This window comes from Rana temporaria, chromosome 12, assembly GCF_905171775.1.
Source record: "Rana temporaria chromosome 12, aRanTem1.1, whole genome shotgun sequence".
NCBI classification, from domain to species: Eukaryota; Metazoa; Chordata; class Amphibia; order Anura; family Ranidae; genus Rana; species Rana temporaria.
Window position 1 is genome coordinate 81,973,729 of NC_053500.1, and position 25,281 is coordinate 81,999,009.

Genomic DNA, 25,281 nt, shown 5'->3' on the forward strand with positions numbered 1-25,281 from the left:
GTTGCAGGGACGCAGACAGAGAAGGACAGTGAGGGATCTGCGACGGCGCGGAAAGACAAGGACAAGGACAAGGACGGCGAGAAAGTACGGTTGGACGACGCGGCGAGGGGAGAGATTTACATTTGTTTTGAGGGGCCGCTAGGGGCCCACCTGAAGCCGGAGGTGAGGGAAAAAAATAGGAAAAGACGAGTTTGTGGAAATTTTTTCACTGCTCCCGCTGGAAAAATTTAATCTCGACCGGGGTAAAACCGGACGAGAGTAAAAAAGATGAGGAGGAGAAGCGCAGATACAGGCTGATTCCACGTACGTTTGCGAATTGGCTGCAAGCGTTTGCGATTTTTGCGAGCATAATTGGGGAAAAGGCCCCCGAGAACTGCTCCGCACTGTTTTATTACCTTGATGCCATTCATGAAGCGCATAGGGTTTATGGGGGGTTAGCGTGGCTGCGGTATGACGAACAGTTTCGTCAGCGTAAGGCAGTGCGGCCGTCCATTCGGTGGGACCATAAGGACATCAGCTTCTGGATGAGGTTGATGACCAGGGCGGCGAGCCAGTCTTTTCCAGGGGAGGGCCGGCGGCACTTCCTCCGCGGATCGCCGGCCCTCAAAAAGAAAGGGGTCTGTTGGCAGTTCAATGACGAACCTGTAGGTTTGGCGGGTCATGCCGATTCAAACATGAGTGTTCAGGATGTGGGGGGACACACGCCTTTAACAGATGTTTTAAACAAGGGAAGGGACGTTCCGGAGAGGGCGCTGGAAAAGGGACTGACGCCGGTGAGACTGGGAAGGATGCTGCCTTTTCTAAGTAAGTATCCGGATAGGGCGGCGGCGGGCCTGTTGGAAGCGGGTTTCAGGGAGGGTTTCGTGATTCCTAGTACGATGCTGGAGGTCCCTCCGGTGTCGGGGAATTTGAGGTCGGCGCTGCTCCATCAAGGAGTGGTGTCGGCAAAATTGGCCAAGGAAGTGGCGCTAGGCCGGATGGCTGGCCCATTTTCGGAGCCGCCGTTAGCGGGCTTGATAGTGTCCCCGCTAGGGGTGGTTCCTAAGAATGAGGCGGGGCAGTTTCGGATGATTCATCATCTGTCTTACCCAAAGGGGAGTTCGGTGAACGATGGTATTGACCCGCAGCAATGTGCGGTTACCTATACGTCGTTTGATGCGGCTGTTTCCTGGGTTCGGAAATACGGCAGGGGTGCCCTGATGGCTAAGACGGATGTCGAATCGGCATTTCGGCTTTTGCCGGTGCATCCCGCCAGTTTGCGTTTGTTAGGGTGTCACTGGCAGGGTGAATATTTCGTTGATCATTGCCTGCCGATGGGGTGCTCCATTTCCTGCGCCTTGTTTGAGGCCTTTAGTTCATTCTTTGAATGGACGGTCAGGGAGGTGGCGGGGGTGAATTCCGTCATCCACTATTTGGATGACTTCCTTTGTGTGGGGCCCCCGGAGTCCCGCTGTTGCGGGGTGTTGCTAGGCACAGTGCAGTACTTGGCGGAGCGTTTTGGCATTCCCTTGGCGGCGGAATTGGTTTTCTTAGGGATCACTATTGACTCCATGGCCATGGAGTGTAGGTTGCCGGAGGAAAAAGTGGTGGCGCTGCGGAGTGAGGTAAGTGTAGCTCGGGACAAGAGGAAGATTCGGTTGAAGGAGCTGCAGTCTTTGTTGGGAAAGTTAAATTTTGCCTGTAGAATCATTCCTATGGGGCGGATCTTCAGCCGGCGGTTGTCGGCGGCCACGGCGGGGGTTCGAGTGCCGAACCACTTTGTGCGGCTGACCACTGACTTGAGGGATGATCTGAGGGTTTGGGGGACGTTTTTGGATTCCTTCAACGGTCGCTCGATGTGGCAAACAGGACCGGTCCAGTAATGCTGATTTGGGTGTTGTTCACAGACGCGGCAGGGTCGGTGGGTTACGGAGCTTACTGTCAAGGTCGGTGGAGCGCTGAGCCCTGGCCGGAGGCATGGAAGGAAGCTGGTTTCCTTCGCAACTTGGTGTTACTGGAGTTATTTCCCATTGTGGTGGCGGTGGAATTGTGGGGGGAATCTCTCAGGAATAGGAAAGTGCGTTTCAATTGCGACAACATGGGGGTGGTGTGGGCCATTAACAATATCTCGGCGTCTTCCCCCCCAGTGATCAGGCTGCTGCGTTACCTGGTGCTTAAGTGTTTGAGGATAAATGCTCTGATTTATGCGGTGCACATTCCCGGAGTGGATAACAGATTGGCGGATGCTTTGTCTCGTTTCCAGTGGGAAGAGTTTCGGACGTTGGCGCCGGAGGCCGAAGGGCTGGGAGAGCCTTGCCCGCAGAAGTTGTGGGCCATTGCACTGGAGTCGCCGCAGGACTGATACGGCAGTCGCTCAGCGAGGGAACATGGAGGCGTATTCCAAAGTGTGGCAGGAATGGGGGCGCGCTGAGGGAGGAGGTAGGAGGGTCGGATGACCCGGAGGAGGTACAGGCGTTAGTTTTGTTTTTCATCTGCAGCAATTATGAACAAGGTACTTCGAGAGCAGCCATAGGTAAGAAAATGTCGGCGTTGGCGTTTTTATTCCAAATGGCGGGCCTCAAGGATTTTACGAAATCCTTTGTGGTGCGCCGGGCCGTTGAGAGGATACGGGAGGGGCGGTCCCTTCCAGGGATTCCAGGCGCCCCGGGTCTCATTTGCAGTTCTGGATACGGTATTGGGAAATCTGGGGCGGGTATGTTCGTCGCCTTACGAGCAGATACTATTCCGGGCCGTTTTTGTGTTGGCCTTTTTTGGGGGCATTCAGGGTGGGGGAAATAGTGTCTCCTTCCAAGGCGGTGGGGGGTGGCCTACAGTTTCGGGACATCCAGTGCTCCAAGGAGTCGGTAGCGATCTGGATTAGGCGGTCAAAAACGGATCAGCAAGGGAGGGGAGTTAGGGTGGAGTTATTTCGGGGGCATTGCCCGTTAACCTGCCCAGTGGTGACGGTAAGACAATTTTTGGGGGTTCGCCCACGGGGAGATGGTGCCTTCTTTGTGCATCAGAAGGGGGAGTGCCTGTTGAGGTTCCAATTTACAGCGGTTTTTCGGAAGTGTCTAAAGGAGGGAGGTTTGGTACCAGGGGAGTATTCGGCACACTCATTTCGCATTGGGGCAGCGACGGAGGCGTCAAGGTGGGGTTTGCCTGCAGATTCTGTAAAGCGGATTGGCAGATGGGAATCTAACAGATATAGACTGTATGTTCGTCCTCACTTGTTATGAATATGTTGACTGATGTGGTTATGATATGTCATATTATGTGTTAGTTGGGGCCTTTTGCTAGGTATTTTCAATTTTGTCATTTCAGATCCCCAAGGATGCCTAGTCTGGATTTTGGGACATTCATTTGTTTTTTGGGGGGGCAAGGCGGGCGGATGTCAAGCCCGGGGGGTAGACAGCTGGGTTTGCCCAGGGAGGAAGGAAGGGTCAGGTGGATTGGTATCCGGGGCCTGATGTGGCAGAAGGTAGTACCGGAGGTTCACAGGGGCGCAAGCTTAGACCGGGTACCGGACATTTTGGTAATACATGCGGGTGGGAATGACCTGGGCATTCGTCCTAGCGTCAGGTTATTAAGGACATCCAATGGGATTTCCGGCGTCTTCGGGACTCTTTTCCCGACTTAATCATAGTCTGGTCAGATATTGTGGCTCGTATGGCGTGGAGGGAGGCTCGGTCGCTGGAAAGGTTGGATAAGGCCCGTATAAAAGTAAACAGGGAGGTGGGCAGGTTTGTAGTCCAACAGGGGGGGGGTGGCAGTTCGCCATTCAGAACTCGAAGTCGAGACCTGGAGGTATTTGAGAGGAGATGGGGTGCATCTCAACCCGATCGGGATCGATCTTTGGGCCCTGGGATTGGAGGAGGGCATCAGGAGGGCTTTTTTCATTTGGCGGCGGGCACAAGTGTGAGGTGTCTCACTTGTGCCGTGGTGGCGGTGTGTGCCCTGACGTTTTCTAAAGAGAAGGATGGTTGGGTACAACGGTAGGGGCACGTTTCAGGGATGAGTCCTCCTCGGTGGTCTGGTGTCAGTCTGGACCACCAGGGAGAAGTGGGTGGGTCTGTGGTCAGCTAGGGTCCTCGAGGCGGGTGGTTGCGACTGGGGACATGTTGTTAGCTACGAGGGTACCACAGGCCCAAAAAGAGTGATCAGTGGGTTTGTCAGGGGGCTGACAACCAAGGAGTGGTAAAAATGTTTATTTAAAATGTTGTTGTTTTATATATTTGGGATTGGGATATATATATATATTTTTATATATATATATACAATTATTTTGGTTATTTTGTTAAATAAAGGCCGAACAGGCCATTTTAATCCAGCAGGTGTCAGTGTGGTCATTTATAGAGAGTTAAGGGGTATATGTATTTGTGTTGGTTGGTGCAGTAAGTTATCCGGCTGCCCTAGTCAAGAGGACTTCATAAGACACTCCAAAAATCAGCTAGTTTGAATTGCCTCCCTTTCAAGAATCTGACATTTCTGGGAAAGCTTTGTTATGATGCCTTCACAAGCACAGACACAGCTGATGATACCCCTCAGTTTCCATTAGTGATCCAGAATACACTGAAATTTAGAAGGAGACCCAGAAATGTTGCTTTGTCCTTAAACCCTTTCATGACTAAGCCTATTTATGACATTTGGGCCCAGATTCTCAAACGAGTTACGCCGGCGTATCTCCAGATATGCCGTCGTAACTCTGAATCCGAGTTAGGGGCGTGTATGCTGATTTACGCCTAGAAATATGTAAATCAGCTAGATACACAAATTCACGAACGTACGCCCGGCCGGTACAGATACGCCGTTTACGTTAGGCTTTTCTCGGCGTAAAGTTACCCCTGCTATATGAGGCGTAGATGCGGCGTACCAATGTTAAGTATGGACGTCGTTCCCGCGTCGAATTTTGAAAATTTTACGTTGTTTGTAAGTCGTTCGCAAATAGGGCTGGGCGTCATTTACGTTCACGTCAAAAGCATTGGCTTCTTGCGGGTTAATTTGGAGCATGCGCACTGGGATACTTTCACGAACGGCGCATGCACCGTTCGTAAAAAGCATCATTTACGTGGGGTCACATAAAATTTACATAACACACGCCCACATCTACCACATTTGAATTAGGCAGGCTTACGCCGGCCTATTTACGCTACGCCGCCGCAACTTTCATTTGAGAATACGGCACTTGCCTGTAAAAGTTTCGGAGGCGTAACGTAAATAGGATACGTTATGCCTGCACAAAGATACGCCATTCTACGTGAATCCGGGCCTTGGTGTTTACAAGTTAAAATCCGTATTTTTTGCTAGAAAATTACTTAGAACCCCCAAACTTTATATATATATATATATATATATAAATATATATATATATATATATAATATATATATATATATATATATATAGCAGAGAATCTAGAGAATAAAAAGGCGATTGTTGCAAAATTTTCTGTCACACAGTATTTGTGCAGTGGTTTTTAAACGCAACTTTTTGGGAAAAATTTACTTTCATGAATTAAAAAAAAATTAAAAGGTAAAGTTAGCCCAATTTTTTTGTATAATGTGAAAGATGATGTTACGCCGAGTAAATAGATACCAAACATGTCACGCTTTATAATTGCACACGCACTCGTGGAATGGCGACAAACTACGGTACCAAAAAATCTCATAGGCCACGCTCTAAACTTTTTTTAAGGTTACCAGGTTAGAGTTACAGAGAAGGTCTAGTGCTATTAATTTATTTATTGCTCTCGCTCTGACGATCACGGCGATACCTCACATGTGTGATTTAAACACCGTTTTCATATGCGGGCGCGACTTCCGTATGCGTTTTCTTTGTTGCGCGAGCTTGCGGGGAGGGGGGCGCTTTAAAAATGTAGTATTTTTTTATAATATAAATTTTGTTTTTTGTTTTTTTACATTGTGATCACTTTTATTGCTGTCACAAGTAATGTTAACATCCCTTGTGACAGCAATAGGTGGTGACAGGTACTCTTTATGGAGGAATCGGGGGTCAAAGACGGCGATTCTGAATACTGTGTACTTTTTTAAATCCGGCGCCTCCCGCACCTCTGGCATAACAACCAAGCAGATTTTAGCCACATCGGTTGTTATGCCTGGATAGCCAATCGCCGGCTGTAAACAACGGTACCAGGATGATGCCTGCATCATCCCGGTATAACCCCGAAAGCCGAGGAAGCATATATGCGTACGCTCGGCGGGAAAGGGTTAATGAGAATATTGCTGAGTTTTGTTAAAAGGCCTAAATAATGATATCATTAAAGCTGGGTTCACACTACTGCGAATTGAATGCCGGTTCCCAGAATTCAATTCGCAATAGCAGGAGATTGTGACTGGCTCTCTATGGAGCCAGTTCACATATCTCCTCATCGGCTCCAGTGAGATTTGCACAGTAATGCTGTGCGTCTTTTGATCCATTTCAGGTCTGAAATCAGCCAAAAATTCTGGCTGAAATTAAACCTGAAACAGTGAACGAGCATGCACCGGACCCCTGCTGTGAGCCGCTGCATGCTCACATGTGAACCCAGCTTTAAAGTGATAAGTAAAAAGCAGAGGTATGCTCCAGATTCCAAGCCTTCTGAACCTTATATACTGTATACAGTGTTACAATAAAGCAAAAGGCTTGAACAAATAAAATTATGTAAGATTAAAAAAAACAGGATCACAGTACAAAAATGTATATTCCTATATTATTGAAAGCACTGATAAATTCACATACATAATTCTAATATTGTCTAACACAGCTAGTACTTGGCAATAAGTACTAGTTGTGTTAGACAATATGAGAATTCTATATGTGAATTTCTGTATGTGAAGACCCCTTTCACACTTGAGGGTTTTTTCAGGCACTTTTGGGCTACAAATAGCACCTAAAAAATTTCTCCCCTGCAGCCCCAATATAAGAGCCCGTGGGGGGCGCTGCGCTGGCAGGACGTTAAAAAAAGTCCTGCAAACAGCATCTTTGGGGCGGTAAAGAAGCGTTGTATACACCGCTCCTCCACAGCTCATGCCCATTGAAAGGAATGGGCACCACTGCCAAAGCGCCTGCAAAGCGATACACAGGTGCATTTAGCCCTTTATTCAGCCGCTAGCGGGGGTTAAAAGCACCCTACTAGCGGCCAAATAGTGCCACTAAAATGATGGTAAATCGCTGCTAAAACTAGCAGTGTTTTACTGTCAACACCTGCCCCAGTCTGAAAGCAGCCTAAAGCCTCGTACACACGACCGAGAAACTCGACGGGCGAAACACATCATTTTACTCGTCGAGTTCCTTGTTAGGCTGTCGAGGATCTTGGCGAGCCAAATTTCCCCATTCCCGTCGAGGAAAAAGAAGACATGCTCTCTTTTTGGCTTGACGAGTTCCTCGACAGTTTCCTCGTCGAAAAGTGTACACACGACCGGTTTCCTCGGCAAAAAAAAAATACCAGCAAGTTTCTTGCTGGTTTTTGCCAAGAAACTCAATCGCGTGTACGAGGCCTAAGGCAAATTATACAAGATTAACTTGTCATTTGTGACTTTTTAACAGGTTTGTATGGTACTGAAAACTGATCTGTGATTGGCTGATATAGATAGATTGAGAGCAGAAAACTGTAACCACAGTATAAAGTACACCTAAGCAATCGACTTCTGAATGTCTGCGTGTGACAGGCTGAGCTCCTGTGGTGCTCAGCCAAGTGAAATGAACACTGTGTAATCCAGCCACACACATAGGTGGACACATTGAACATGACTTGGCAGTTTGAGGCTTTGGCCAATTAGCTGGTTTACTTGTAGCGTGATTGGAGCTTTTGAGTGGGGTTAGAAGGTGACAGCGGCAATTGGCTTATACTGGTCAGCTTTCAAATTACATTTCCAACATTTCTGGTAATGGTGCTGTGCGTTTTATTGCCTTTATCATCAGGCTTTGTATGTACTTTGTGCAAGCACAAGCAGCAGTTCTGGGTGACTTGCATGACTGTAATTTTGCTGTTTATGTGGTCAGGCTATGAAATAGAACAAATGGATCCTGGTTGCTATGAACCCATTTATTTTAGAAGAACATACAGCTTACAGAAAAGCACACAACCTTCATGTACACCTGAAGAAGGGCTGCGTGCAGATCAAAATGAAAAGCTTAATGTGTAATGCTTTATTGAATTAAACACATTATTCAATGCTCCAGCACCCATTTTTCTGTTATAATAAGTTGAAAATGTCAGACTCTTGTGTTTGCTGCAGAGATTCAGTAAGCAAACCCAATATAACCTCACATCATAGGCATAACATTGAAGAACCATTTAAAGCGGTGGTTCACCCTGTTTAACAACATCCTGTCTATGCAAATGCGCTGCAAATAGAATGACTAAATGATTTTTTTTTTTTTTTGAGTCCTCCTTACCCGTTTGCAGGTCGTATTTACGACCTGTCAATCAAAATCCCCCACGGGGAATGGGCGTGTACGGCCATTCTCCCCCGTCCTGTCAATCTATTTCAGAGACTCCTCTGGAGACGCGATGCGCTCAAGTCGCGCGAGATCTCGCCGGTCACGTGAGTACGCTGGCTGTTGTTATGGCAATCGTGTAGTGTTGACGGCGACGCTCGCCATCAACACTGCACATGCGCGGGATCGAGCGGTGAATGCTGGGAGGCCAGCATTCACCCTATCCCGGAAGAAGACCCTGTCGGCTTCACTATGCCCACAGGTAAGATGGAAACGTCCATCTCCTCAGGATCTAAAATATAATTTACCGGATTACAGCGCATAGGACGGCTTAATGACTGGGACACTCTGTTAGTGCGGGAGTTAAGGTAAGAGCTGTGGATTAGAGTAAAAAAAAAAATCGATATCCCGCGGAACCACCGCTTTAAACAGTGTTTCTTTGAGTAAATGTGGTCATTAAATAAAGGTGTAAGCACTGCTTGTTATTAATATAAGAGAAATAACAGTACAGAAAAGGAAAGGTAAGTAGAATGAAATGTGGATGGAATGTGGAACAACTATCCTGAAAGTTTTTATTATTATTAATTTGTTACTTTCCATTTGTTTAGATGCAGCATTTGTTATTTCGGATTATTCATAACTTTGGATAAATTTGTTACGCTAACTAACAGTCAAATTTGAAAGCAAATTCCAATACCTAAATTTAATAGTTAGTTAGTAATAGTTATTATTATTAGTTAGTTATTATTTTGGATTTTTTAATTTTCAGATTTTCGTTCTTATTGTAGCACTACCCCCGTAAGAGCTGCTGGTTATATTTTTGGGTGCACATTACCTCTGTGTTCTCGCTGTCCAGGGTGAAGGGAGAGTCTGAAGAATTTCAATGTCCACATGATACACTTCTTTTAATTGGATTTATTTGGGAGAACTTCAGAAGAAAAGAAGGATGAGGGGTGGAAGGGTAGGTAGGTTCAGGTGCATAATTAAAGTAAGGAAACACTCCTGTTTCCAGCAAACAGTTCTCGTCGCCACTCTAGCCAAAGTGGGTATTGCTCACCCGGATAGGTCCCTCTCATTGGCCTAAGCAGCCGGGATGAAGCACGAAGCAAAGTATATTCTCTGCCACAGACCTTCCTTTGTAGATGAGACACTTTGGTCTGGAATCCCCTGCCACAGGATTCAGCACCCAGATCTCTTTAGCTTTGCTTCTTTAGAACTTTTAGATCCGACAGGCGACACTGTCAAGCCTTACGGTGTACGGTGCATCCTTTGATGAAGTTTCCAGGCCTTCTCCCAAGGTACCAGCCTCTTGCAAAGCCCTCTTCATGGTAGGTCCTTCCCTGGCTTCCTTCATCAAGTGGCTTCCTCCCGCAGGACGGACAGCACAGGATCACCCTTTCAGCACAGGCCCCAGCCAGACAACTGGGCCCACAAGCGAAGCCACAGCCCTGGTCCCAGAACTAGGATTCAGGACGCGCACCTCAGGCCAGGTGGGCGGATGACAGATCCCGCACCAATGGCGTCTGTCCCTTAAGAACCCCTCCCCAGCATTCACAGCGGGGCGACCACTCCCACTGATTTGTTGCTGAGGGGAACACTCAATACACCTTGACCTTTCTGCTACCACCCTTGGCCTGGAGTGGTAATGATACCCCCAGGCAAGCAATGGTGGATACTCTCAGCACAGCCATGGCTGGAACAGAGGCTAAATTGCCCTTAATCACTCTGGTCTGAGCCAAATAACAGCTCAGACCCCCACTAAATTTAAAGCAGCGCCTGTTCAACAGGAGCAGAGCACTACATACTCCCCCCACTGCAAAAAGACACTGTCCCCAGTGTCGGGAACAATAGCACTCAAGCCTGAGTGCCAGCACCTCAACCCTAAACATGGATGGGGAAGGGAAGAAAGAAATAGGAACACAGTATACATTATCATGTTATAACAATTCACAAATTTACATCCTATCTATCTAACCCGCCCATTCTCCGGCAGTCTTGATAGAAGATCAGCTTAGCTAAAAGAAAGCAGAAAGAGACAAACACACATAACAATCCTACTCCTAATATATTTTACAGTTAAGGGAGCGCAAAGCTGCACCTTCGTGAAAATGAAACTTTACTTCTCCCTTCTAAAGAACACACAATAGCTAGGCTTAAATGTCTTTCCCTAGCCTTATTGACCACTACCACCTGGTGGCACAAATTACAATTCACAGTTTGCACCAATCCTTGGCAAATCAAATCTTGATCACGGAGTCCTCAGAGGCCCTGGTCCTAACTGACTAGTTCCTCCCCTCCCAAGTTCAAATATTTCAGCAAGTGAAAGGATAAAGCTCCTTTGTGAAACTTCTTTGATGAAGGAAAAAAAAGAGGAGAAAAAAACTCTCCTAACAGGTCCTGCCGGTCTTTCACAAATAAAACCGGGGATCCGGCAGGGTCAGGGATTTTCCCTGCTTGTCAAGGGTGGTGATGAAGTACACTCTGTCATCCTTGTCATGCCTTTGGATGACCACCCGATCGGAATAAATGTGCCGACCGTAACTCCAGTGCAGCCGACATCTTTGAAAGCGGTGAGCGATTAGAAAAGAATAGTCCAAGTTCCGAGACGCACACATGAGTCTGATTTCTTCGCCAAGAACTTGGCAGGTTTAAGCAAAGTTCCGTCAACAGGCAAAGTCCCCTTGACATCACCCGGGGCCTCCACTCTGGGTGTTAACTCCCCTGAGTTCATGGCTATCCATTCCGTTAAAATGCATGTAGGAGTAGTAACCTCACTTTTGCTCTGCCGCAACTCCTGGGCCATGGTCTCCACTATGTCTCTGCAGACATTTAACAAGGACTTCTCCTCCTCTGCCAGCAAATAGGTACAATCAGTCCCAATTACTTTTTTGCCAGATGTCTTACCGGTTGACTTCACGAGGGCAACATCTCTCCCAGAGTCCGGTGTAAACAGCTCTGGTGAACGGAGTGAACCACAACTGCGGTTAGCAAGGATTTCAAATGCACATATTTTTGTGAGAATTCAGTATTGGACCCCAGGCGTCACTCCATGCAAACAGGAGTTTGGGGGTTCTCTACATCATTTCTCTCTCACATAAAGAAAGGCGTTGAGCTACTAAGGTTGGAGGCATTACAACATGCGACCAGAGCTTAGTGTTTAAAATTATAGAATACACTTAAAGATTCCAATTCACCTCTATATGCAAGTGATTATCAGTACGGGACCCCAGGCGTCACTTCACGCAAACAGGAGTTTGGGGGTTCTCTACATCATATCACTTAAACATAAAGAATGCATTAGGTCACTAAGGGAGCAGGTATGAAATATCCCCAACCTTTAGCATAGAAAAGTTAGGGCGAACATGTTCAGTAACTTAGGGCATAGGCCCATAAACTAGTAACACTTATGTCAAGCACGTAGTAATGAGGATAGTGTAGGCAACTAATAGTTGCGTAAGAGAGGCAAATATAACTCAGCTAATTTGAGAGTGTATGTCCCTTTTAGGCCCTGTACACACGATCAGTCCAAACTGATGAAAGCGGACTGAAGGTCCGTTTCATCGGTTAACCGATGAAGCTGACTGGTGGTCTGATTTGCCTACACACCATCAGTTAAAAAAATTATTGAGTCCAACGCGGTGACGTAAAACACAACGACGTGCTGAAAAAAACAAAGTTAAATGCTTCCAAGCATGCGTCGACTTGATTCTGAGCATGCGCGGGTTTTGAACCGATGCTTTTACGTACTAACCATTGGTTTTTACCTATCGGTTATCAGTCCATCAGTTCAATTTTAAAGCAAGTTCTAAATTTTTGGATTGAAGGATAACTGACTGATGGGCCCCACACACGGTCGGTTTGGACTGATGAAACGGACCTTCAGTCCGTTTTCATCAGTTTGGACTGATCGTGTGTACAGGGCCTAAGATTAGGGATGAGCTTCGAGTTTGAGTCAAACTCATGTTCGACTCGAATATTGCCTGTTCGCCTGTTCGGCGAACAACGAACAATTTTCGGCAAATTCGAAAAGCCACGGAACACCCTGTTAAAGTCTATGGGAGAAATCTAAAGTGCTAATTTTAAAGGCTAATATGCAATTTTTTTTCCTAAAAAGTGTTTGGGGACCTGGGTCCTGCCCCAGGGGACATGTATCAATGCAAAAAAAGTTTTAAAGACGGCTGTTTTTTCGGGAGCAGTGATTTTAATAATGCTAAAAGTGAAACAATAAAAGTGAAATATTCCTTTAAATTTCGTACCTAGGGGGGGTGTAAAGTTAGCATGTGAAATATCGCATGTTTCCCGTACTTAGAACTGTCTCTGCACAAAGTGTCATTTCTGAAAGAAAAAAAGACATTTAAAACTGACTTGCGGCTATAATGAATTGTCGGCTCTGGCAATTCAGAGCGAATTCATTCATAAAAAAAAAAAAAATAGCGTGGGGGTCCCCCCAAATTCAATTACCAGGCCCTTCAGGTCTGGAATGGATATTAAGGGGAACCCCGCCGTCAATTAAAAAAAAAATCACGCAGAGTTCCCCCCAAATATCCATTCCAGACCCTTCAGGTCTGGTGTGGATTTTAAGGGGAACTCCACCCTAAATTAAAAAAAAATGGCGTGGAGTTCCCCAAAAAATCCACACCAGACCCCTTATCCGAGCACGTTAACCTGGCCGGCCGCAGAAAAGAGGGGGGACAGAGTGCGGCCCCCCCTCTCCTGAACCGTACCAGGCCACATGCCATCAACATGGGGAGGATGTCCCCATGTTGATGGGGACAAGGGCCTCATCCCCACAACCCTTGCCCCGTGGTTGTGGGGGTCTGCGGGTGGGCAGCTTATCAGAATCTGGAAGACCCCTTTAGCAAAGGGGACCCCCAGATCCTGCCCCCCCTATGTGAATTGGTAATGGGGTACATTGTACCCCTACCATTTCACGAAGGAAGTGTAAATAGTTGGAAAAAACACACACACCGTAGAAAAAAGTCCTTTATTAATAAAAAATAAATAAATCCAGAGGTGGTAATCCACTCGTCCCGGCTCCCTGCTCCAACGTTGTCTGTATTCAGCGACGGGGGATCTCCTCTCCGGTCCAGCGATGAGAAGATCTTCCGGCATCCAGAGCTCCAGAGCACAGCATCGGAGGCCGCCTCTCTCCGCCGAACACAGCCCAGGGGAATGACGCGGCTGGATCTTTGACATTTCTTATATAGGAGAGGCGGGGCCACCCGTCACGTGACCCCGCACCCTCTGATGCAAGGGGGAAGACTGGGCTTTCCCTGTAACGTAGCAGAGGGTGTGTCAGAGGGTGCAGGGTCACGTGACAGGTGGCCCCCGCCTCCCCTATATAAGAAATGTCAAAGATCCAGCCGCGTCATTCCGCTTGGCTGTGTCCGGCGGAGAGAGGCGGCCTCCGATGCTGTGCTCTGGAGCTCTGGATTCCGGTAGATCTTCTCATCGCTGGACCGGAGAGGAGATCACCCGTCGTGCTCGGATAAGGGGTCTGGTGTGGATTTTTGGGGGAACTCCACGCCATTTTTAAAAAAAAATTGTGGTGGAGTTCCCCTTAAAATCCACACCAGACCTGAAGGGTCTGGAATGGGTATTTGGGGGGAACCCCACGTCATTGTTTTTTTAAATTGACAACGGGTTGTCCTTAATATCCATTCCAGACCTGAAGGGCCTGGTAATTGAATTTGGGGGAACCCCCACGCTATTTTTTTTTTATGAATGAATTTGCTCTGAATTGCCAGAGCCGACAATTCATTATAGCCGCAAGTCAGTTTTTTTTTTCAGAAATGACACTTTGTGCAGAGAGAGTTCTAAGTACGGGAAACATGCAATATTTCACATGCCAAATTTACACCCCCCCTAGGTACGAAATTTAAAGGAATATTTCACTTTTATTGTTTAACTTTTAGCATTATTAAAATCACTGCTCCCGAAAAAACACCCATTTTTAAAACTTTTTTTCCATTGATACATGTCCCCTGGGACAGGACCCAGGTCTCCAAACACTTTTTAGGACAATAACTTGCATATTAGCCTTTAAAATTATCACTTTAGATTTCAAACGTTCGAGTCCCATAGACTTTAATAGGGTTCTAAAGTTCACACGAACATTTGGTGTGTTCGCAAGTTCTGGTGCGAACCGAACAGGGGGGTGTTCGGCTCATCCCTACCTAAGATACTCCACAGCAATAGCCAACAGGCACAACAGTCAGTCCCAAGCAGTATTATAGTATCTAATAAGTGTGACAGGAAGTCAGGTAAACTGTGGGTGTTGTCACAGACGGGACATACATTTCTGCCTTGTTTAGACAATACACCAATTGTTATTAGGCGTCGGCGGCAAAAGTAGCCAGAAAAGGTCTAAGGGCTTTGGAAAACTTCAGCTGTTCAGAATGAGGCAATTAAGGCCTCTATAAGTAATCCAGAGGATTACCACTGAATTGCTGCATCCTAAGGCTTTGTGAGTAAGGAGAGCAGTGTACTGACAGTCTTCTGAGAAGGTAAGGAGAGGATTGATTTTTCTGTGTGATAAAAATCAAAAGACTATTGTTTTTCTGCTGTATGACCAGCAGTGTCTTCCCAGCACTAGGCTGTGCCAGACTCCATAGATAGGTTCCTGTGTGGAGAAGATAGACACCCCAAGTGGCCAGGGTTTATTTTATGTTTGATTTTGTTTATGCTGTTTGGATGCTTGCACTTGTTTCCAGCAAGATGGAAGAATAAACCAAAATCTTTGTTTTCAACCGTCTTCGACTGCCTGTCTGAATAAATTCAGTGTGTAGTGAACCCATCCAAGGGGTCACACACCCCGCTACCGAGCTAACCCCTTACACATGGTGGAGCGCCACGGGCAATTAAAGTAAACCCAAAATGGAGGAGATATTGAAACAGCTGGCTATAGCAAATGCAAATCAACAGCAGACAAATGCAGGTTTGCAGCAGAGCATTGCAGCTCAACAACAGGCTTACGCAGCTCAACAACAGGTTCACCAAGAGAGCCTTGCAGCTTAACAACAGGCTCACCAAGAGAGCATTGCAGGCTTGGAACAGAGACACCAGCAGCAAATGGAGGCCATCGTGAAACAGCTTCAGAGACAGCAGACCGAGGCTGGGAGTCAGGCCAGTAACATACCGACTTTTCGGGTAAGACACTTATTGCCAAAGATGACTGCAGATGAGGACCCTGAGATGTTTCTGACCACGTTTGAGAGAGCAGCGGAAAGACAGAGTTGGCCTAAAGAACAGTGGGCTGGACTAGTGGCCCCCCTATTATCTGGAGAAGCCCAAAAGGCATATTTTGATTTGGAGCTTGCAGATGCAAAAAACTATGATAGATTAAAAGAGGAAATATTGGCACGTTTCGGTGTAACCCTGGATGTCCGTGCTCAGCGGGTCCACAATTGGAGTTATCAGCAGAGGAATCCACCTCGGTCGCAGATGTATGACCTCATCATTTGGCTAGGAAATGGCTGCAGCCAGAAACTCTGTCCGGACCAAAAATTTTGGAGCGAGTAGTCATGGACAAATTTCTTAGGTCTCTTTCTAACACCCTGCAGAAATGGGTGAACCATGGTGGTCCGGAAACCGCAGACAAACTTGTAGACCTGGTCGAAAGGTACCTAACAACAGAGAATTTGTCCTCTTCCACCAGAGACGCACAGACTTTTCACCTCAAGACCAGACCCTCCCCTCCTATAGGTAAGACTGCATCAAGGGATGGGGTGGAGAGAGGTACCAAGGAGCAACTAGAGGAATTATCGGGACTACTGCTAATATTTGGCAAGAGCGGCCAGGAAAACCCATCCCAAAGGAGAGGACCAGAAGGTTGATTTGTTACCGTTGCCGGAAAGAGGGACATGTAGCATTGGTTTGCCCAGCGGGTGATGAACCCATGCAGTGTGACTTTCTGACAGAGAGACGACAGTCCCTTTTTGCAACCACATGCACTGCATTAAAGGGAAATGAGAAACCTTTATATAGAATGTGCTTAGATGGTAAAAATGTTTTGGTATTGTTGGATTCAGGTAGCCTGGTCACCTTAGTGAAAAGTGACCTAGTGGTGGGAAAAACCTTACATCCGAGGAAAATGGCTGTAGTTTGTGTACATGGGGACACTCGAGAATATCCAGTGACTACGGTTTCCTTTGAAACCTCTCTCGGTAACTTGTGTCACCAGGTGGGCTTAGTTCCCAAACTGCCACATGACGCCATTGTGGGAAGGCATTTCCCAAAATTCTGGGAACTCTGGGACTGCCCAGATTCCCAGTAGGTGGTTCTTCTGAGTCTGAACCATCTACTCCAGAAACCTATAACTGTGAGGATTCTCCTGAGTTTCCATTCTCAGTATTAGCAGAGGAAACACCAGTTCCTAGGTAGGAGCCTACTACCTCAGAAGAGGAACAGCGGCCGATAGGGTTTGATGACCTCGAGGTGCACAGAGAAAATTTTGTCACTGAGCAGTTGAGGGACCCCACATTGCTAAGAGCCCGGGAGAATGTAGTGAAGATAGATGGGGAGTTAGTTAACCCTGACGAGAGGGTTGCCCTCCCTTACTTCATTATTGAAAGGGTTATATTGAGTGTCACAGAGGATAGAGGACACCATTAAGCAACTGGTAGTGCCTAAACCGTACCGCAAGATGGTTTTGGAACTGGCCCATGGGCACATTCTTGGGGGACATTTGGATGCAGAAAAAACCCCGGAGAGGATCACTCAGAGGTTTTATTGGCCGGGGATCACTAAAGAAGTGGAATTGTACTGCTCTTCCTGTCCAGTGTGTCAGATTACTGCACCCATGCCACATTTCCGCAGTCCGTTGGTACCCCTGCCCATTATCGAGGTCCCTTTTGAGAGGATCGCCATGGACTTGGTTGGCCTCTTACTGAAGTCCACTAGAGGGCACCAGCACATCTTGGTAATAATGGACTATGCCACCCGATACCCAGAAGCGATTCCTCTCCGAAACACCTCTGCTAAAACAATTGCCAAAGAGTTATTTCAGGTTTTCAGCCGTGTGGGTCTTCCTAAGGAAGTCCTAACTGACCAGGACACCCCGTGTTTTTTTGCTGTATGACCAGCAGTGTCTGCCCAGCACTAGGCTGTGCCAGACTCCATAGATAGGTTCCTGTGTGGTGAAGATAGACGCCCCAAGTGGCCAGGGTTTATTTAATGATTGATTTTGTTTATGCTGTTTGGATGCTTGCACTTGTTTCCAGCAAGATGGAAGAATAAACCAAAATCTTTGTTTTCAACTGTCTTCGACTGCCTGTCTGTATAAATTCAGTGTGTAGTGAACCCATCCAAGGGGTCACACACTCCGCTACCGAGCTAACCCCTTACATAAGCCAGAGTTAAATACAGGAATTGTATAACAGCAATATATGTAGCAGATCTTCTTAAAGCGGAGTTCCAACCACAATTAGCATTTTTTAAATGTATGTCCTTTCATCATGCGTTTTTATAATATAAATCTGGTCACTTGCTATTTTACAATCCGCCGCCGATCTGCATAGGTATTCAAAAAAGATAGTTTATAAAACTATATCTACACCATTGTCATTTTGCTTGTGGGCATTGTAAAGCCTACAGGCACTTACTTCCTGGAAGTCTTGGATGGGGAGTGATAATTGGACAGCGCACTGCATCCTGGGAAATGATGACACACATTTCCCAGGAGCATTAGAGGGAGATGATGTCAGAATCCTAGGTGGTTTCAAAGGCAGATTTCGTGGGACCGCATAGCAACAGGCATTTCCAGATGAGTAAACAAAAAATGTCTTTTTTTTTTCTTTTTTAGTCGTAAGCTACAGTTTAAAGCAAAATAGTTTTTTTGATGGAACCTCCACCTCCACACAATGTCTACTTATCCGTTTGTAGAGGATCAGTGTTCTCCAATAAGCAGGTATTGCAGCAGCCTAGGGTTTCTGCAGTGCAGGGTCTGCTGGTGGGGGATATCTTAGGGGGTCCCCATTAATGCCAGTACGGAGGGTAGCGTTGATCCTGTATGGCAGGCTCTTCAGCATAGGGAAGGATGGTTGCTGTAGCTTTTTGGTAGCCGAGCCGGCTACAGCCGACAATAATAGAACCCCCTTTCTATGAACAATGAATGCCTTTATAGGCAAGGGACAGGTGCAGTGCATAAGCACTGATACGAGCCAGCGATGAGGCGCACTTCCGTGTTCCAAACTGGAACGCACCACGGCGCCGGGCGATGATGTCATCGCGCGGTCGCCGTAATGCGTTTCAGCGTGGAACGCATTACGGCGCTAGGAGCGCCTGTTACATCCGGTCCCGGTAGGCGCTGGGGTTGGCCTCGACTGCGGCCGCGGGAAGCCTTCACGTATCCCACCTTCTTACCAGCGGGTGTAGTAGGAACAACTGCCGTACAAACACTTTCAGGAACGACATCTGCCGGTGGCTCCAGAACATTTGCAATAGCGACATCTTTGTTGGTGTCACTCACCGCAGCATGCACGGCAGTCTAGATCTGGACGCAGACCGGGAGCAGCTTCTTTCAAAGTGACGGGGCCTGTGATACAGTCCATTCGATAGGCGCGGGGCGATCCAGTGAGCTGATCCACTCCGACTAAGTTCGCACCCACACTGGAAGCATCAGCCGAAAGGTCCGAGCTGGACCGCCAATCCCTTGCATTTCGGGCACAACATACCAAGCGCCTCCACATTTCCGCTGGTATACAAGACAAAACGCCCATGCGGTTTCATGCAAATGCCGTGTTTGTTAGCAAGGCACCCGGCGGTGCGGAACTCACACTAGCTCCGGACGGGAACATGGTAGGCCTCAGCCCTATTGATGACAGCGGATACATTGGTACAACTTGCATTGCGATTCTCTGTTTCTGATCTGCCAATAAATGTCCTTTTCTCGCCAGACACACACACACGCGTCTCACACAGGGTCCGGAGCTCCTCCCCCTTCTGGTTCTTTTTTTGGCACATCGCTCCACGTGTAGCCGACGTCTCCGCCAAACAGCCTGACCTTAACCCCTTCTATTCTCGGACACAGTTCAACACCCCATCAAGTTCAAACTCTCAATAAAGCAAAATACTTTCCAATTCTGTTGCTAGAGGTAACAGCCTATCCCGGACGAGACCCCACGTGTAGCACTACCCCCGTAGGAGCTGTTGGTTATATTTTTGGGTGGCACGTTACCTCTGTGTTCTGTCTGTCCAGGGTGAAAGGAGAGTTTGATAAAATTTCAATGTCCACACGATACAATTCTTTTTCTTGGATTTATTTTGGAGAACTTCAGAAGAAAAGAAGGATGAGGGGTGGAAGGGTAGGTAGGTTCAGGTGCATAATTAAAGTAAGGAAACATTCCTGTTTCCAGCAAACAGTTCTCGTCGCCACTCTAGCCAGAGTGGGAATTGCTCACCCAGATAGGTCCCTCTCACTGGCCTAGCAGTCGGGCTGACGCACAAAGCAAAGTACAGTCTCTGCCACAGACCTTCCTTTGTAGATGAGGCACTTTTGGTTCAGAATCCCCTGCCACAGGATTCAGCACTATTCAGCAATATTTGGATGTGGTATTCTATGAAAAGCATTAAAGGTTTCTGGGCAAAGCCCCCTCACCCAGGGCCAGATTAAGAACATCATGGGCCTGGTGCTGAGGATTTTGGTGGGCCTTTTATAAATAATAAATATACAAACAATTTTTTGTTATAACAAATTAAATTAAATAGTGAGAGGGAGGGTGAGAAAGAGAGAGAGAGAGAGGATGACAGAGGGGTGAGAGGTAAGGGAGGGAGGATGAGAGAGAAAGGGGGATGAGAGAGAGAGGATGAGCATGCGTGGGAATGACATCAACGCAGCCCGGCCTAGGCAAGTGACCAAAGGCACAGAGCCCAAAAGGAAGACCGGGTGAAGATGGAAGCGCCCGGGACCAGCCAGACAGATAACAGATCGCAGCACTGGAGGGCTCAGTCTGACAATTTAAGTGTACCCTAATGTGCTAATATGCTGTGCATTCTTGTACATTGTGGCATAACCTACCTCAGGGCCTCTAAAAAGTAGTAATCTTATCACAGGATCCCAGGAGCATCTCATGGGGCCCCCTACTGACCCGGTGGCCCTTGGGCAGTGCCTAAGTGCATAGTTGCCAACATTTCAAAAATATTTTTAAGGGACACTTTTTTTTACAAGTGCTATATTTAGAGTAGCTGAGATCCCCGATGTTCCTCTATACATCACAGTAGAAATCACAAAATTAAATGAGTACTAATAATGGGTAGAACAAATATGAGGACTAAGAAGATTTCCTTTAGTTGAACTAACAAAAGTGTGCCCATTCTAAAGCTGGTAATATTAAGGATATTCAGTATAATTTTAAAGAACTGTTTTTGTAGGTAAGAGGCGTAGGAGAGGAGTATGGACGGTATAAAACTGGAAAGTATGTGCAGGTGATGGAGAGGAATGTGGAGGGTCTAACAGTGGGCACTATGTACAGGAGAGGAGTGTAGAGGGTATGAAAGTGGGCAGTATGTACAGGAGAGGAGTGTGGAGAGTATGACAATGGGCTTTATGTACAGGAGAGGAGTGTGGAGGGTATGATGGGAGGCGGTATGTACAGGAGAGGAATGTGGAGAGAAAGATGGTTGAAGGGTAAGGTTGTGTGAAGGGTAAGGTTGTGTTACAGTATGTACAGGAGAGGAGTGTGGATGGTAAGGTTGGGTTACAGTATGTACAGGAGAGGAGTGTGCAGGGTATGACAGTGAGCAGTATGTACAGGAGAGGAGTGTGGAGGGTATCACAGAGGGTGGTATGTACAGTAGAGGAGTGTTGATGGTATGATAGTGGGCAGTATGTACAGGAGAGGAGTGTAGAGGGTATGACAGGAGAGGAGTGTGGAGGGTATGATAGTGGGCTGTATGCACAGGAGAGGAGTGTGGAGGGTATAACAGTGAGCAGTATATACAGGAGAGGAGTGTAGATAGTATGATACTGAGCAGTATGTACATTGAATGAGTGTGGAGGGTAAGACAGTGAGCAGTAGGTACAGGAGAAGAGTGTGGAGGGTATGACAGTGGGCAGTATGTACAGGATAGGAGTGTGGAGGGTATGACAATAGGCAGTATGCACAGGAGAGGAATGTGGAGGGTATGACAGTGAGCAGTATGTACAGGAGAGGAGTGTGGATGGTATGATACTGAGCAGTATGTACATTAAATGAGTGTGGAGGGTAAGACAGTGAGCAGTATGTACAGAAGAAGAGTGGGGAGGATATGAAAGTGGGCAGTATGTACAGGAGAGACGTGTGGAGGGTATTCCAGTGGGTCCTATGTATAGAAGAGAAGTGTAGAGTGTATGACAGTGGGCACTATGTATAGGAGAGAAGTTTGGAGGGTATGACAGTGAACGGTATGTACAGGAGAAGAGTGTGGAGGGTATGATGGTGGGCACTATGTATAGGAGAGAAGTGTGGAGGGTATGACAGTGGGCACTATGTATAGGAGAGGAGTGTGGAGGGTATGACAGTAAACAGTATGCACAGGAGAGGAGTGTGGAGAGTGCCATAAGGGGCACTATGTATAGGAGAGGAGTGTGGAGAGTGGGATAGTGGGCACTATGTACAGAAGAGGAGTGTGGAGGGTATGACAGTGGGCACTATGTACAGGAGAGGAATGTGGAGAGTGCGATAGTGGACACTATGTACAGGAGAGAAGTGTATGACAGCGGGCACTATGTACAGGAGAGAAGTGTGGAGGGTATGACAGCGGGCACTATGTATAGGAGAGAAGTGTGGAGGGTATGACAGTGAGCAGTATGTACAGGAGAGAAGTGTGGAGAGTGTGTACAGGTGAGGAGGATGAAGGAATCTGGGAAGGAAAAATGTAAAGGAAGGATGTTTAGGAAGTGCGTAGTGGTTAAGCGGTACATACATTGAAATCTATATCTATATTAAAATTACGCCAATTAAAAGGTCACTAAAGGGATTTTTTTTTAGCTAAATAGCTTCCTTTACCTTACTGCAGTCCTGGTTTCATGTCCTCATTGTTCGTTTTTGCTCTAATCCTTCTCTGTTCTGAACACTTCCTGGTTGTCTGTTTCCTGATGAAAAAAGTCATGGGAGCTTTCTCTCTGTGGTCACTAATCAAGGAGGTGTGATTACTGTGTGTCTAAAACCCCTCAACACCAATCAGTTTCGTTTTCCAAACCATCAGTGCCCAGTATTGGCTCTGTGCAGCAGAGAAGCAGGAAACATGCAAAAACGAAACTGAAACTACAGGTACATTATATGATTGATTTTTATCTATTTTTAATCATTTTTAAAAGGAATCAGTTAACTATTATGTCTCTATACCCTGTAAACAGTAATTTCAGCAAAAAAAAAATTCCTTTACAACTCCTTTAAGCAGAGACCAGCCATAGTCGATCTATGTAAGGGCTAGCTGGTTTTACACAAGTCAATCTATTATCTGACTTGAGTACAACCAGCCTGTCAGGTTTTTCCCAAAACAATCAGTGCTGCCAGCTATAGTTAGCAACACTGATCATTGTATTCACAGGCAGAACACAATAACACTGCAGAAGTGATTCCCCCATCCACAGGTCAGCAGGTGAGAGGGTGTGTGGGGACAGGCTGGGGAGAGATACTAGTCAGTCCCTGGGAAGGCCATGGCTAGAATCAGAGTCAGATACACACAGGTTACATAAGCCACGATCGTTAGAGCAAGAGCAATAATTCTAGCACTTGACCTCCTCTGTAACTCCAAACATGTAACCTGTAAAAAAAGTTTAAGCATCGCTTAGGACAGTGGTCATCAACCCTGTCCTCAGGGCCCACTAACAGGCCAGGTTTGCAAGATAACTGAAATACATCACAGGTGAAATCATTTGCTGCTCAGTGATTGCAGTATTCTAGTCTGCATCTCCCCAAGGTAATACATAAAACCTGGCATGTTAGTGGGCCCTGAGGACAGGGCTGATGAGATGACCGCTGGCTTAGTATACAAAAAAAATTGTGCTAACTTTAGTGTTTATATATATATATATATATATATATATATATATATATATATATATATATATATATATATATATATATATATATATATATAAATATATATATATTGTTTGAGGGTCCTGAGTAATTTTCTATCAAAAAACAAAAGATGATTTTTACATGTAGGAGAGAAGTGTCAGAATTGGCCTGGGTGACAAGGGGTTAATTACCATAAGTAATATACAAATAATTATTATAAGTCCTGTGATCTCATCCTCTCAGTCTGCTGCTGCAGAGTGTGTCAGCTTGTATTTAAACTGGTCGCTTTGTATGTAGCTTCTGACAGGCTGCGCAAGCATCCCCGTATCTCCAGAACCATACATGATAGCAGCCCCATATTTTGAACAGTTGTGTTATGGGTCTTCAGGTACATACCCCCCAAATGTCTAGTCTCTGTGACCCCTGGTCGCCGATCTACAATCCTCAAAGTCGATCTTTTTTTTTTTTCTTTTTCTTTTTGGGCAAATGCTCCTATCTTGAGGAAGGGGCCTGGAGCTGCAGCTCCATCAGCCCCTATGTTAATCCGGCCCTGCCCTCACCAAATCCTGTACACAGTCAGCGATCCTCCCCTGAGCGATCGATAGATGCAGGTGTGTCACAGTGGCATTCAGTCCTTGAGCTGTTGCAGGGTGTCCCTCTTTAGCATGGATAGTCTGTTCCTCTGGGCTGGAGCTGCATGAAAAATCTGTTCATCTCGGCTGGAGTTGCAGGCTGTGTGCCCCTTGGTAGGCTGCAATTCCTTTCTGTCTGGTGTATTCTGCCTTCTTCGGTGAATTTGCAGAATGTGCTGTACCACAATGGCAGGTTCCCCCCTCTCTATTTCTTTTCACGTAAGGTCATTCCAGCTCGGTACCATCATATGGAAGGCAATGTTTTGGTGTTGTTGGGCAAGGCCAGCCGCAAGGTCCACGTTACTGCTGACAGGTGGTCCAGCAAGCATGGTCAGGGACAATATATTTAATTTACAACACACTTGGTAACTCTGCCTGCAACTCTAAAGGATGCAGGGCTTAGTGCTGCAGCTTGTTGTGCCACTATGTCTCCATACAGCTAGTGGCGATGATGCAAGATTTGTCAGCTACACCCCCTCCTCCTCCATGCCCTCCTCTGCTGAATTGTCCCATGAACCACAATTACCCCCTAAGCATTCAAGTGGCTATTCAATGAGTCAGGCTGAAAGGTGCCAGCAGTGCTTCAGCTGATCTGTCTATGGCACAGGAAGCCACACCAGAGCAAAGATTCTGGCAGCTCTGTAGGGGCAGGGGCAGGCACAGCAGTGGTTCACACCATGCCAGCTGGAGCCAGAAATGGTGGTGTGGGATAATGGCACAAACCTCCTGTCCGCTCTTAGACAGGGAAAGTAAACACATGTGCCATGCCTGGCACATGTCCTCAATTTGGTGGTGCAGAATTTTTGAAATAGGTACCCAGGGTTGGAAGATCTGCTGAAGCAGGCCAGAAGAGTATGTAGCCATTTCAGGTGGCCATACACAGCCAGTGCTTGGTTGGCTAAAATTCAGTGGGAATTCTATCTGCCCATAAACCACCTAATTTGTGACATGCCCATCAGGTTGAACTCAACTTCTGAACAGCATCTGCACATGCAGCAGAGGGCCGTCAACGAGTACCCATGTGAGTATGGCACAATGACAATCAATGATAACATTATAACTGTAAGCGCAAAAGACAGTGTGGCTGCGGACATAAAAGTGGGCAATAAATTAACAATATCAGTCAATTAGTCCATAAAAATCAGTTCTTAACATAGAATGAGAGGTGGCAGCTGTCCTTAGAGAAAAGTCAGCTCTGTAAACTTGGTGAAAAGATGAAGACACAGGA